At 37.0% G+C, this 14,842-nt stretch overlaps 1 long non-coding RNA gene across 2 annotated transcripts in view; it reads left to right on the forward strand.

Annotated features, from left to right (window-relative positions):
* LOC122170373 overlaps positions 1-14,801 on the forward strand; it is a 22,113-nt gene extending 7,312 nt beyond the window's left edge. For both annotated transcript variants that reach the window (XR_006171751.1, XR_006171750.1), the window contains 4 exons: positions 2,924-3,182; positions 11,624-11,657; positions 13,301-13,428; positions 13,535-14,801. This is a non-coding gene — a long non-coding RNA (uncharacterized LOC122170373). The remainder of the gene's footprint in view (positions 1-2,923; positions 3,183-11,623; positions 11,658-13,300; positions 13,429-13,534) is intronic.
* Positions 14,802-14,842: the final 41 nt, after the last annotated feature.

Raw genomic sequence — 14,842 nt, forward strand, 5'->3', positions numbered from 1 at the left:
CCGCCCCATTGGAATGAAAGTAATGTGTAAATTACTGAGAAAGAGGGAACAATTTCTGGTTGCGTAGATGAAGGATGGGAATTTGGGAAGTCTACCCTAGCAGTTCCACTGGTTAAATTACAGCTAGGGGAGCAGGATAAAGAAGCTTATCTTTTGTGGATACAGGTGCCTCTTACTGCCCGTAGATGATTTTGTAACAACAGAAGCAGCTAATGCCCAATAAACAAACAAACAAACAAACAAACAAACAAATAAAAGGCTTACTTATTGGGATTAATTGAATATAGACTGAGGAAACAAGTAGGAATACATAAAGTCTTGTACATGCCAGGTTACTCTGGCAAGAAATTAAATGAAACTGAAACTAAGGATCAAACAATATTAACTGATCGAGAATTGTAAATCTGCCTTTAACACAAACAGGGAAAAACAAGATTATAGCCCCAGAAATTTCAGAAATCTTGAATAAGATATGCTTAAGAGTGTGGGTATCAGGGATACCTAGCAGACCCAATAATGCAGCTCTGAACAGAAGTTCAGTTAAAAGCAAGAGTTAGCCCAGGCAGGGTAAAGCAGTGCCCTTTGAGGATATGTGACTGTAGAAGGATAAAAGATAATTTTTGAAGTTTGGATTACTAACTAAATATGAATGCAAATACAGTACTCCCTAAAGAATGTTACTGAGCCTTTTCAGCATCACCAATCATCTGGCTTGCCTGGGTGGCATTAGCTGAAGAGTCATTGTCTTGGGCTGAAGAGAAAATGCTATGTGTAATGCACAGTGCCCACCTTCAAGTAGCACTGCTCACTTTGGTTAGTTCTTGGATGTGGGGCAGGCTTTCAATAACAGTACTTTCACTGGATCTCAACAACCATAGCATGTGACTCACAACTAGTTTTACTCTTAGAAAAAAGAAAAAAAAACCCAAAATCTTTATTTATTAAGAAGTTTTGTTGAAAAGGTAATACAATAAAGATATGCTGCTAATGAAATCTACAGATTTTCAAATTAAATTCTCCCTTTGTCACTATTTCTGCACACAGTAGTAATGAGAGCTGTTCTGACAGGACAAACACTGGCACTTGTTAAGTGGGCATATACATCACTACATCAAAGATACTGTGGCACCAATGAATCAAAATGTTTGACATGTTCTCAACCCTTTATAGCACCTTTTTTCTCTAAGGCTATTAAAACAAGAGCGAACTCATGTATGTAGTCCAAAAAAAGAAAATCAGAGACATTTCTCCCAGGTCTGAGCAATCATTTCAATTACTTCCCAGGAGTAGTATAAGATAATAAAATAGAGAAATTGTCCACCAGGTGGCATGTAAGACATAGTATTAGGGTAGCAATACTGTAAACGCATCCAGTTCTGCTTATGCAAGACACTTGACCTTTCTTGTTGGTTCGGGGTCAAATGAACATCTATAATTATACAGAGTAATCCACCAGCTTTTTCACAGAACCATAGAATCATAGAATGGCTCGGGTTGGAAGGGACCACAAGGATCACGAATCTCTAACCCCCTGCCACAGGCAGAGTTGACAACCTCTATATCTGGTTCTAGACCAGACTGCTCAGGCTGGCCTTGAACACCTCCAGGGACAGGGCACCCACAGCCTCTCTGGGCAGCTGTTCCAGCACCTAACCACTCTCTCTGTAAAGAACTTCCCCCTAAGATTCAACCCCAATCTTCTCTCCCTCAGCTTAAATCCATTTCCCCTTGTACTGTCATTATTTACCCTTGTAAAGAGTTGACTCCCATCCTGTTTAGGCTCTCTCTAGGTATTGAAAGGCTGTAATGCAGCCTTTTCTTCTCCAGGCTGAACAAGCACAGCTTGTTCTGCCTGTCTTTGTAGGGGAGGTGCTCCAGACCTCTGCTAACTTTGAGGCCCTCCTCTGGATCCTCTCCAACTGCTTTCTGTCTTTCTTGTATTAGGGGCTCCAGACCTGCATTCAGTACTCCAGGTGGGGCCTCATGAGGACAGAGTAGAGAGGGACAATCACCTCTCTGTCCCTGCTGGCCTCCCCTCTTCTGATGGAGCCCAGGACACCATTTGCTTTTTGAGTTGCAAGAGCACTCTGCTGGCTTATGTTAAGTTTTTCATCCATCAGGACCCCCAGGTCCTTCTCTGCAGGGCTGCTCTCAAGGATCACTCTTTCCAGCCTGTATAAATGCCTGGGATTCCTCTGGCCCAAGAGCAAAACCCTGCACTTTGCCGTGTTGAACCTCATCAGGTTCACCCAGGCCCACCTTTCAAGCCTGTCGAGGTCCCTCTGAATGGCATCCCTTCCTTGCACCGTGTCAACCACACCGCTCAGCTTGGTGTCATCAGCAAACTTGCTGAGGGTGCACTCGATTGTCTCACTGATGTCAGTATAAAAAGATGTTAAAGAGCACTGGCCCCAAGACAGGCGCCTGGCGGACATCACTTGTTACCAGCCTCCACCTGGACATAGAACCATTAATCACCACCCTTTGTCTGCGTCCTTTCAACCAATTCCTTATCCATCAGGTGGCCTGCCCATGAAATCCACATCCCTCCAATTTGGAGGATACAGTGGGGGACCGTGTCAAAGGCCTTGCTCAAGTCCAGCTAAATGACATTAGTCACCTTCCCTTTGTCCACCAATGCCATCACTCCATTGCAGGCAGCCACCAGATTGGTTAAGCATGACCTTTCCCTTTTTGTTTTTATTTTTGGTCTCCTGTTAAAAACAGAAACGAAAAAACAAAATAAAAACTTTTGTTACTTGCATTCTCTGTAAGTGTTGACATGTTGACAGTGTCAAGCTCTTTACCAATCTATTGGCCTTTCTGGTTTGAGCAAGAAATTGCACTTAAAGTTTGTGCACTTGTTTTTGTTTGTGGGATAATTTCTACTCCTACAGTATCATCTCCTTTTGATATTTTACAGTTGAACAACTAGAGTAATAGGGACAGAGAGTTTTCGCAAATGCAGAAGCAATCAAAGCACAGAAAGCAAAGCTTTGTGTTGTAACCTTCACCCATTCGTTTTCCCTGGGACACCGCAGCTTGGCCGATTACCGAGGCGACACCAATATGGTGAACAGCAAAATGGCGCTTTAATGGAACGAACGTGTGCTTATATATGGAGGGGAGGTCCTAACGCGTTACAACCCGAAGATGGCGCAAGCGCCTAATACAACAGCTTTGTAAGTGTTCCATAGTTTGTATCATATCTGATCATAAATTGATAATCATAAATTAAATAAAATATATCCATGGCTTTACCTTCTCCAATCAGAATGGCCCAAATGACTCATAGCCCCTTACAGTGAGGATTATCTAGTTAGATTTTTATACACAATGTGCTCTGGAAAACTGTAGCAATTACAAACAGTACAAAAAGAAATTTGAGATAATTATAATTGGCTAATACATTGTAGCTATGTAAAGAATGGAGGAGAGGCAGAATTCAGAAAGTTTTCAGAAATAATTCAAAGACATTAAAAAAGGTTTCTTGCTAGGCTTCAACCCTTGACAGAGCTACAGACAATTTCTATGTATGTTTTGTGATTTCTGGCAGGTCGTTTTCTCACTTACACTCATAGAATCACTCAGGTTGGAAAAGACCTTAAAAATCATCTAATCCAACCATAACCTAACCGCACTACTTTTACTCTAACAACCCTCTGCTAAATCATGTTCCTGAGCACCGCATCCATACGGATTTTAAAACATCCAGGGATGGTGACTCAACCACCTCCCTGGGGAGCCCAGTCCAGTGCTTTCCTAACTTCAGCTCTGAGAAAAGGACAAAAATTCATTTGGGATTCTTACTACCTTGTACTGTAAATCTCTGAATTCTGTATGGATGGGGCCTTATAAATATTTCTATAATTAGTCAAAGCACGGTAATTTTTTTTTTCCTACAGGTTAAATACTGCTGATTAGCTGCTTACTTTTTAGACAGTTCTCTGTCCTTAGTATTTACACAAGTCTTTTTCTGACCTGCTGTAAGCCCATTAGTCCAAACCAGATAAGGAGTCTAATTTTAGAGCTGGAGATAGTGTAACACTGTTGCTAGTTGATACTTGCTATTTCATTGCATTTTAGGATTATGTAATAAACAAGAGAACTGCCTCAGAGAAGAGAATGACATTAATTACAATACAGTAGTGACCTTGTTTTTGGTGTTATTATTGCATATGTATATCTGCCTTTGCATTGTTAATTCTAGAAGATACTGTCTACAGGTATTGCTGACAGTTTTCTTCCCCATCATCTCTGTATCTCTCATTGTCTTTTTCATAGTTTCCATTGTCTTTTTTTTCTTGTTCTTCATTTCTTTCTTTCTTTCTTTCTTTCTTTCTTTCTTTCTTTCTTTCTTTCTTTTTTGTTTGTCTGTCTATCTGTATGGCTGTTGCTTTAGTTTTTGTTTGTTTGTTGTTTTTTTTTTTGGGGGGGGGGGGGGGGGGGGTTTGGGAGGGCTGAGTTGGTTGTTTTAGCTTGGTTGTTCTGTTTTTCTGTCTCCTTCCAAGTGACTTCTGTATATGTCCATCTCAGAAATCTGTTTGTATTATGATCTTTAATGCAAATATGAAAAATATTTACTACAGACACCTTTTCACTGATATTCTGATACTTCACTCAACTAAGAATACCTCATTATTCTTCAACAGTTAATCTACAAACTGATTAGTAGAGAAGAAGCCACTAGAAGTAACAAACAATTAAGAGGCCATGGCCACCTCATGGAAACCTCATGGTGTTTTGTTTTGGCCAAGGAAAACCAGTTGATTATTTTCAGAACTTGCATAAATAAAATAAATAAATAAATAAAAATGATAAAAATAAATAGTAATAATAATTAAATAAAAGTAAGAAAAGACCATTCAAGCTGCATAAAATAAAATCATGGATTCTCACTACCACTGTTGCTGTATTTGTTTATAAAGCCAAGATCATGGCCTCAACCTACTGTGTAAAAAACTGCATCACTTGACATGATGTCTTCCTAGAAAGAGGGACTAAAAACACAAACCAAATTTTAGAATCCATTTGAAAATCAATTTTACTTGATTTCCCTTAACTTCAATAATATAATGAAACCCAACCTTCAGTTAAAAGGATGAGTCACATGAGCAAACATGGATTAATAACTGGTATAACTAAGTGATATTATTCTATAGACTTCAAAGGTGTCTGCCTTCTGAATATCACCAGATTTTACAAAAGATCATTCAGATCAATGCTTTAAACGTATGCTATCAAAATAAGTTCAACTAGCTTACAAAAATGACTAGGCATTTTCACTTTCAAGAGATATGATTTAAAATGATACCTTTAAAGTAGTGACCAAGCTCTGTGGCTTCCATCATTTGTAGCCTCGCTATATTAACTACATCTCAAGAATAAGGATTGCACTCTTATGGAAAAATTAGGTGGTGAATGTCAGTCTTACTCAGAAGACTAACGGTCATCAATTTATCTAAAAATAATAGAACACAGATCACACAAATATATGTTTTCTTGTCTGGAAAAAAGCAAGAATTTTCAGAAGGAGCATGAAATCACAAGCAGCATGGATGTTCAGATTTTGTATATTCGAAGGCAAAAAAAGAATTTTCATAGAAAATATCCATAGAAAATATGTAATCCTTTATCGCCTTTGGAGAAACTGCATGCATGCAAGAGCGGTTGGTGAATCAGATGCTAGGGGAGTACTGCTTTGTCTTATCCACAAGTCAGTTCTTTCCACTTAAACACAACAACTTATAAACAGAATTAGGTAATGTTGGAGGAAGATCAAAGAACTGGATTTAGTACCAAAAAACATTAAATGTTGCCAAACTCTTTTAAAACAGCTAAAAGGAAAATAATAAATATAAATATCTAATAATAATATATATAATATATATAATATAACATCTAATAATCATAAATATCTAATAATATCTTATCTAATAAATCTAATAAATAGCAATATCTTATCTAAATATCTAATAGAAGATGATGCAATTACATCTGGTAACTCATTTCACTGCATTGTACATCAAGAAATGTATGTGCAAAAGCTTTAAAAATTGATAATTTCATGCAAAACTTCATCAAAGTTAAGAATTTCATAAAGTTCAAGGGATTGAATCACTGCCAATTCTAGGAATTCCTTAAAAGTGTGGATGCTGATTATACTTCCTTCAGAAGAAGGAAGATGGCTAAGTTGGGGTATAACGCTAAAAGGATTTTACAATGTCAAATCAGATACTTTTTACAATCAAAAGAAAAATTTGTGCCAGAATGAGAACATTAAAAATGGTTCACAGATTTGGCATTTCCATTTGATTTGACCACTCATTTCAATGAGACATGCGTCACCAAGATGAAAAATCATCTTATTTGTGTTATGTCTCAGACAATAGTAGCATTTCAAGCAGTAACAAGCTCAAGTTATAGCAAGTAATTTCATGCTTTTTGATACAGTGGCTAAACACAGTTCTGTGAACAGTGAAAAATAAGCAGCTGTATTTTCCATTTTGAGAAAGAAATATGAAAATAGGCTTCAATGCTCCCCAAAATATCATAATTTTTATATATTTTATATATATTTATATATTTTATATGTATTTATAAATTTTATATATTTTGAATGTATTTATAAATTTTATATATTTTCAATCAACATAAATTCTTTACTTGAAAATTTCGTATGGAATACTAGAGATGCAATCAGACACTCAACTCAACAGAAAAAAATTAGTCCTGTCTCTTTACCATTCTTTCATAAGCTCTATCTTACCAGAGAAAAATATCCGTCTCTTCAGAGTCACACCTTATTCATGTCATCACTTCTTGGCAGTACATACATTCATGAGCAATTATTACCAAGGGTCAAACACAGGAAAAGTCATACTTCATCAAAAATCTGATAAGCACCTTGAGAACTGACTAGGAATAGCAACCACTGTCATCAAATCAAATTGATGCATTAGTTTCACCAAAACAAGGTAAAACTAATTTTATGCTTTTGTTGCTTCATGTTCTTTATGTTTTTATAAAAACACATAAAAATAAATTTTGTTACTTCTATGCATTAGGACTATTATATATTTCATATGAGCAAACAGGAACTGTCATGGGAAGATCTATGACCCAGGCAAGCCAAGAGGCTGGACAATCATGTCACAAGCCAAAGTATTTCAGAACTTAAATACAAAGAAGAACAAGAAAGATTATGTTGAGCTGATTTTTGAACTGACCAGAAACAAGATTTTTGAGTACTGTTGTCCTTATCTCAGATGTATTGTTTTGGCTCCATAAGCTTTTGTTGTCTAAGTTTCTGGAAGAATTGTTCCGTGGAAAAAAGTCATGGACTATTACATTTCCAATCTTGAGTTTTAGAAGAAGAAATCAACAATTTAGAATGAAAAAAAAAAAAAAAATATTTACAATTCTTATTTATTCTTGGAAATATATTTCTTTGCTTGCTATGAATCAGTTAATACTGAGCCATGATATTTTGCTGTGTTAGTGCACTTTATTGAGTGTATCAAAGTACATAAGACATATTGATATTGTAACAATTAAACACAGAAACAAAGACTGTGTCTAAAAAACAATTCCCAAGTTTTAGGAAGGAAGGATTATTATAGAATTCTGAGACTGTTTGATACAAGAAGAAAGTGGTTTAGGCAGATTCACATCATTTGACTTAACACACTCATTCTATATAAAAGAATTTAATCTCAAAGACTGGCAAGACACTACTACGCAAATCAAAGAGCAATTCTGTTATCATGCTATGTACTAACTTCCAGACACTTGTTTGCTTTACAAAATATGCATTAATTTATCAAATTACCCCACAAAAGAAACAAAACCGAAGAAAACCTATGCATTTAAAAGACAAAGAAAAAAATATAAAATGTTCAAAAATAGCGAATCCAATTTTTGTTTCTTCAGAAACAAGCTCATTTCAGGTAAAAGCTATTAGATACTGCTATGTAAAGAAAACACAATTTATAATGTTCAGTGTTACAAATAAGAACTAATTTTGAAAAGATAATTAGTAGATTTCATGATGGTATAACTACATCAGCGGATGAGGAAAATGCTTGATGTCATCTATCTTAATGTCAGTAGAGACTTTGACACAGTCCCCATAATATCTTTCTTTTCAAATTCAAAATGTGTGGATTTGAAAGGTGGACTGATGAAGAAAGTTTAGTCTAGTCATACCTTGAGAGTGGTGGTCACTGGCTCAATGTCTGGATAGAGAAAGTAACAAGTGGTGTTTCTCAGGGGTCAGTACTGGGACCAATGCTCTTTAATATCTTCAGCAGTAACACTGACAGTGGGATCAAGTACATTCTCATCAAGTTTGTGGATGACAACAAGCTATGTGATAAGGTCAAGATGACTGAGGGATGGGATGCCACTCAGAGAGACTTAGACAGCCTTTGTCGGTGGGACAAGGAGAAGCTCATGAGGTTCAAAAAATCCAAGTGCAAGGTACTGCACATGGGTAATGGCAACCAACCCCTTGTATCAGTACAAGTTGAAGGATGTAAGGACAGAGAACAGCCCTGCCACAGTGGGCATAGGGATACTAGTCAATAGCAAGTGGACGTGAACTAGCAGTGTGTACCCTCACAGCCCAGAATGCCACTCCAGTCCTGGACTGCACCAAAAGAATGGTGGTCAGCAGGTCAAGGTAGATGATCCTGCCCCTCTGCTCTGCATTGGTCAGACCACATCTGGAGTACTCCATCCTGACGTGGAGTTCTCGAGTACAGGACAGGCATGGATCTGTTAGAGCATGAGCAGAAATGGAATACCTCCCCTGTGAGGACAGGCTGAAAGAGCTGGGACTGTTCAGCCTGGAAAAGAGAAGGCTCTGGGGAGATGTGATAGTAGCCTTTCAGTATCTAAAGGAGGAAGAGGACAGACTCTTCAGCAAGGTCTGTTGCGATATGACAAATGTAAATGGTTTTAAAATATAAAAGGATAAAATCACATTAGATACAAAGAAGTTCTTTTTTACTATGAAGGTGGTGAGGCACTGAAAGAAATCACCCAGAGAGGTGGTGGATGGATCACCTAACCTTGGAGACATTCAAGATCAGGCTGGCCCAGGCTCTGAGCAACCTGTTCATATTCATTTCAAGGGAGTTGGATTAGAGGACTTTCTAACTCAGAAGATTCTGTAATTTTATGACAATACTAAACTCAAGTAATATAAGTTACCCAGCAAAGATATTTATTTCTTGCATTTACTTTTGGTATGAACCAGTTAACACGGAGCTAACCGAAGATCACCGAAATATTTCTAGAGTTTAGGCACTTTGAAACATTGGTCACAGTTCTTTAAGTATAAATTTAAGGATCTATATCTATACTTAGAATCAGAGATCAATGTTTGGGTGTTTTTTTTTCTGATAATATCATCCTCTCTCCAGTTGCCATACACTTTCTCTCTCTCTAAAAAAAAAAAAAAAAAAAAAGTGTGTAATGTATATATTATTTATAAACATGCAGAGATATTTTCATCTTTGCAGACACTAATAGGTAGCTGATTCCAAGGTACACATGTCCTTAACCAAAGTTAAAACAGGATCACAACTTTCTCTCTGTTCTATTAACAGCAATTCTGTAATAGTTTTATAGCACCTACCTGAATCAGTATATCAGTATCACACATTCTTCTTGGCTAACGAGCTTCTTTTTGCAGAACCTTAATCCAAAAACAGTAAAAGTTGAAAGAAATTCCCTGTTTCACTTCAGCAGACACTGAAATATATATATATATAAATTCTCCTTCTTGATATTTTGCCTACTTTTTTGTAACTAACTTTTTTGACTCCATAACTGTATTATAACACTACAAAAATAATATCCACTGTACTGTTTGTACACTGTTTTGAAATGTAGTATTTATGATAAATGAATTTTCACAGAATTGTTTTCATGGATGAGACTGATCAATTTCCTGAAATTATGAGCCACACTGATATTACTGATAAATACAAACATTCAGGTAATAGATGCGAAATATATTATATTGCATAAACATAATCTTTAAATGCAATAAAAAACTAGTCTCACCATCTTGTTTGTCTGATAAATTTACTAATAATTTAGAACATGGAACAAGATGAGTGGGCGAAACACATCCATCTGTTCCAATAACAAGTAAAGTGCTGTAAGTTTCCCTTGAATTTGTCAAATAACCTGTATAGATCTTCAAAAAACATTGTGAATTCTAACCAAAACGTATCTGTTACAGAGGGATTAAACCATTATAAGTATATATAATATAAAGTACATACAGTATTAAACATTTTGAAAAATGTAATGAAAAATGAAAATTTGTATAGAATTAAAATTGAGATTTTGAAGTAGTGAGTGAATGGTAATCAAAGAAATAAAGTGAAAATTTAGAGATTTTGTTGAATCCCAGTGAATACACTCATGCAGGCAGTACAGTTCACTAATGTAGCTGTCTTTTCATATGGTCCTAAATTTCTACGTTATATTCAGTTTTTGCTTGCCTGCTTGTAGTCATAACTCCAGAGAGATTTCCCTTTGGAATGTAAAAAATTGAGTTCTCCTGAATCAGCTTCTACAAAACAAATGTTCCTCACAAAAACTTCCTCACACACGGGTACTTTGTAAGAAGAAAAAGATTAAATACAAGGCAAAATATCTCCTGGCTCACTTAAACACTGTCCTTGCCCTGTAAGTTTTAGAAAGTCGCTTTAATTAGTGGTTGTAACACAATGAAAAGCATGACAGTGATAGCAGAGTAGCAAGATCCCAGGCTGCGGTGAGTGAAAACTTGCTAAACATAGCAGTCATGGACACAGAAATAAGGAAAAAAACCTACTTATCCTTGGAAGGCCTCAGCTATGCAGGGATCTCCAGATGAGAAACCCTCAACTCCACTGCCAGCACTTCAATGAGGTCTGGGAGGAGGTAGATCCTGTCAGTACCCATACTGGTCATTCATGTGCACTGCATGCACTTGAGCTCCCCTGGCTTGGCCCTGCCTTACTACTTGGTGCTCAATCACTGTTTCAAGCCCTGACTTAGCGTTTCCACCACAGTGGTCATGCCTGTTCATGTGGCCAAAATCTCTAATACACTTGGATCTGAACATTATTTTAAAGGCAAAAAAATTATCCCAGTCTTTAATAACTAAAAACTTCTGCCAAAGCCTTCGTATGGTCTGCACTGTATGTCATTGTAGAAGTTAAGTTCTGTAACAAACTGAGAGCAACAGAGTAATGTTAATCAAACCCAGACTAAATGGTGTCTTTTTTCAGTCTGCCTTCCTTTTCCAAGTCTCACAAACTGCATTTCAGGTATTGCTGTCAAGAGTGTCAAAAGTTACGCTTTTAAGAAAAGTGTTATCTGCTCATGGGTAAGGTATTCTGCCATGTATTCATTATAAAAAGAAATTAAAAAAAAAAGGATGTTGCAGATAAGAAGCATTAAGAATGACTTTACAACATAATTGCAGCTTCTCTAGTCTAACCTTTCTTCAAAAAGGCTGGAGAAATCAATATTTCTCAAAACAAGAGAAATTTCTTTACTCCTTTTTATTACTTTCTCAGAAAACTGTAACATTCTTACTTTCATGGTAATATTGCAGGCTATGGGCTTCTACAATCAACAGATGCACAAAGGTAAGGCTTCATAAGATTATCATGATGGAAAGATATTTAACAAAAAAAAAAAAAAAAACGGAAATGCTAATCGGATTCATAGGCTCACAGTAAACACCACAAGGAGCAACTTTCAGAAAGAGATCCCTCCTCAGTGGTAGTCAGCCCTTAAATGGGATCTAGGAGAGAGGGATCCAGGCTCCACCCCTTCCTGGTAGCACTGGCAAATTGCTTTCACCTGTGCTCCCATGGCTGACTCATTCCTTGCCTCAGGTGGTCAATCAGAGGTTCAGGCTATGATCAACAGTTCCCATACAACGATAACATTACTTGATAGAGAAAACTCTCAGCTTCAAAATACTATTTTTTAACATAGACACCACCACTAGCTATGCATTTTTTATGTGATTTAGCAATGAACATGAGCCTGCATGTTGAATTTGTAAAAGTCTGCACCAGCAGAGGTAAACTACTGCTGCTGTCACCACTGCTGAACTCCAGCATCCACCACCTCACTGAGCTCCTGTCCGTTGTCTGGACTCCATTCAGCAAGTGTCGGTGAATGTTGGCGGGTGCAATTTTTTCCATACGGAGGAAGTCAATTCCTCAGCTTTGTGTCATCTGCAATTCCATGTCAAATGCCATTTCGTCAGACGGCTTCACTCCTGTTATCTGTTGGGTGGCAACAAAATGTAATGGAATACTGTTGAAAAGGTTCATCCTTTATTGTCACACCACCAGCATCAGCCTCTGATATTGTGGACGAATATAATAAAATAGGAGACATTACTGTTGAAGCAGACCTCATACATACACATTGAATCAGCTGTACAATTTTCTCTTCAAAGGCATAATTTGCTTAGGCAATCGACACCATCAAGAAGAAAATCTATTGTATAATGCACCAAGATCTACCTGACTTCCTAGTAATCGAGGTGCTGAGAATGTAACTTGTCAACTTAGTCAATGTATATTGATTTTATATTGCTTTTGCCACAGTGTATTTGGTGTGTGGCCACCAGACACTCACTCAGCCTCTCTCTCACTCCCGCTCCACAGAAAGCCAGAGAGAGATGGGAAAGCCCATGGGAATATTACCTCAGAAGTAAAATTTAAGGATTTAGCTTAGGGAAAATAAATTTCATTTATTCATCCCAGTCCCTGCTCGTCAGGTCTTCCTCACCCCTCCATTTCTTACTCCTTCGTCTGTAGAAGAGTAGCTCCTCTCCGCTTTCCCTTCCTCCTCACACCTCTCCCTGATCCAGCATGCGCTCTTCAGGAGCTGCAGGGTGAGCGTTGCTGGGAGCTTGTAGCACCTTCTCCATGACCTTCTTACAAGGTGTTCCCACTCTTTTCTGGGATCTTTCTCCTGAGCTTCACTCCCTCTGAGCTGCCTGCTCATTGGCTAATGGGTCCTGTGGGACAGTGGACAGGAACTAGTTGTGTCTAGCACCCCAGTTTCATACCACAAATCAGCATTATGGCAGGCCTTTCCACAACTGGACACCTGCACTCAGTGCAATACTATTTTGATCAGAAAGGTCAAAATAATGTTTCATCAATAATGTTTCAAGGAAAAACAGACAAATTTTATTTTACCTGCTTCATCGAAGTACATGCAATGGAATTTGTTTGAGAGAAGAATGAACTCTTTTATATTGCAGCTGGAAGGACAGAACCTGCCTGTACAAATCTATCCTACGCTGACCTAAGCAGAAGCATTAGAGGTCATATAAATGTTCCTTGTCTTAGTTACTTAATCTGGTTTCTATAATCTGAAGACACAATGAAGGTAAGGCTGCTGACACACTATTTTCAGTTGTTTTTCAGGACAATAGATTTAATGACATAAAAATGAATTAACTGACTCTCCTCTCCTTACACTCTATTAATTGAAGATACTTGAAGTTGAACTGGAAAAGCAGTACATACAAGATTTATTGTTCCCGATGGAATCTTAGTCCTGCTGCCTTTTATATCCATTCTGATATCACTGGATCAACCTGAAGTCCTATGGATAAAAGAAGGAATTATTTTAGATTTTCCTGAGGTTCAGCCTTCATCACAATATAAGATATCCAGTTGCATCTCCACCATCCCTGCAACTCTCTTCCTCCTCTCAAGTTTACTGGATTTCTTGTTATTTATTGACTTCCAACTTCCAAGGTCTGGGTAAGATACCTTTGTGGTTAAGCTCCTGTACTGATCTCTCTCTTTTTTTGCTATTATTCTTTTTTATTTTTTAATTCTGTAAATTAATGCCAGTTAGTGATTGCTACTTGGGTCACTATCATCTAATGCTCTCTCATCCCAAGTGTATTACGAGAATGAAAAACTATTTGTGGTTGAACTGTACTAACTCTGTCTTCCTTTGCTGCACTTACCTGAAGTGCTTTAAAAGGACTCAATGAAGGACAGGGAAGTATTTTCAAATTATAGCTCTGAGTGATGACCAGAGAATAAGAAACCTCCGACCTGAAATTAGAGGAGCTCTTGACACTGGCTACAATTCTGAATAGTAGTTCAAAGCCAAAGAAGAAACAATAATATTATGTCATTCACTGGGGAAAAAAAAAAAATCCACTGTTAGATTTTTAGCAAATAAAGAAGTATATATGATTACAGAGAGGAAAAAAAAGAATTTTTGGAACTGTGTCTAAGTTTGAATAAAATGCTTTTATGTGTTTACAAAATTATTTTAAAGGATGATTGTTGATCTGCTGAAGCCTTCTTGATTCTCCATTTTTCTCAGTTTGAATTACAAAAACAGTAACTGTATATTCTGAACCCAGAAGAGAAAATCTAGAAGAATATTCTGAATTTTTCTAACCATCTGTTGAAAAATGTCATGAGCACTTGTTTATCTGCACTTCTGTAAGTTCTCAACATTGATTGTATTTTATTTTCTGTATCTAATTACTCTTCAGAGTGATATGTTTATACTACTGGAAAACTTCTATTTTAGAGTGGAATTATGCATACAGTATTCATATGGATCTGATCAGAACTGAATAATGCAGATATTTTTATAGGTACATCTTTTGATAGTAAAAAAGTGTCATAATATATTTAAAAACCCACCACCTTTCAAGTAATAATGATAGCATCTTTTGTGAGCTGGAAGTTCAATATGAATATTCATTAAAAATAATGATGATATCCTGACTGTCTTGTGGGAATATTACTGTAGCATCAGAAATTCCTCC

Source organism: Centrocercus urophasianus, unplaced genomic scaffold, assembly GCF_019232065.1.
Source record: "Centrocercus urophasianus isolate 14NV4802_14NV808 unplaced genomic scaffold, USGS_Curo_1.0 seq_688, whole genome shotgun sequence".
NCBI classification, from domain to species: domain Eukaryota; kingdom Metazoa; phylum Chordata; class Aves; order Galliformes; family Phasianidae; genus Centrocercus; species Centrocercus urophasianus.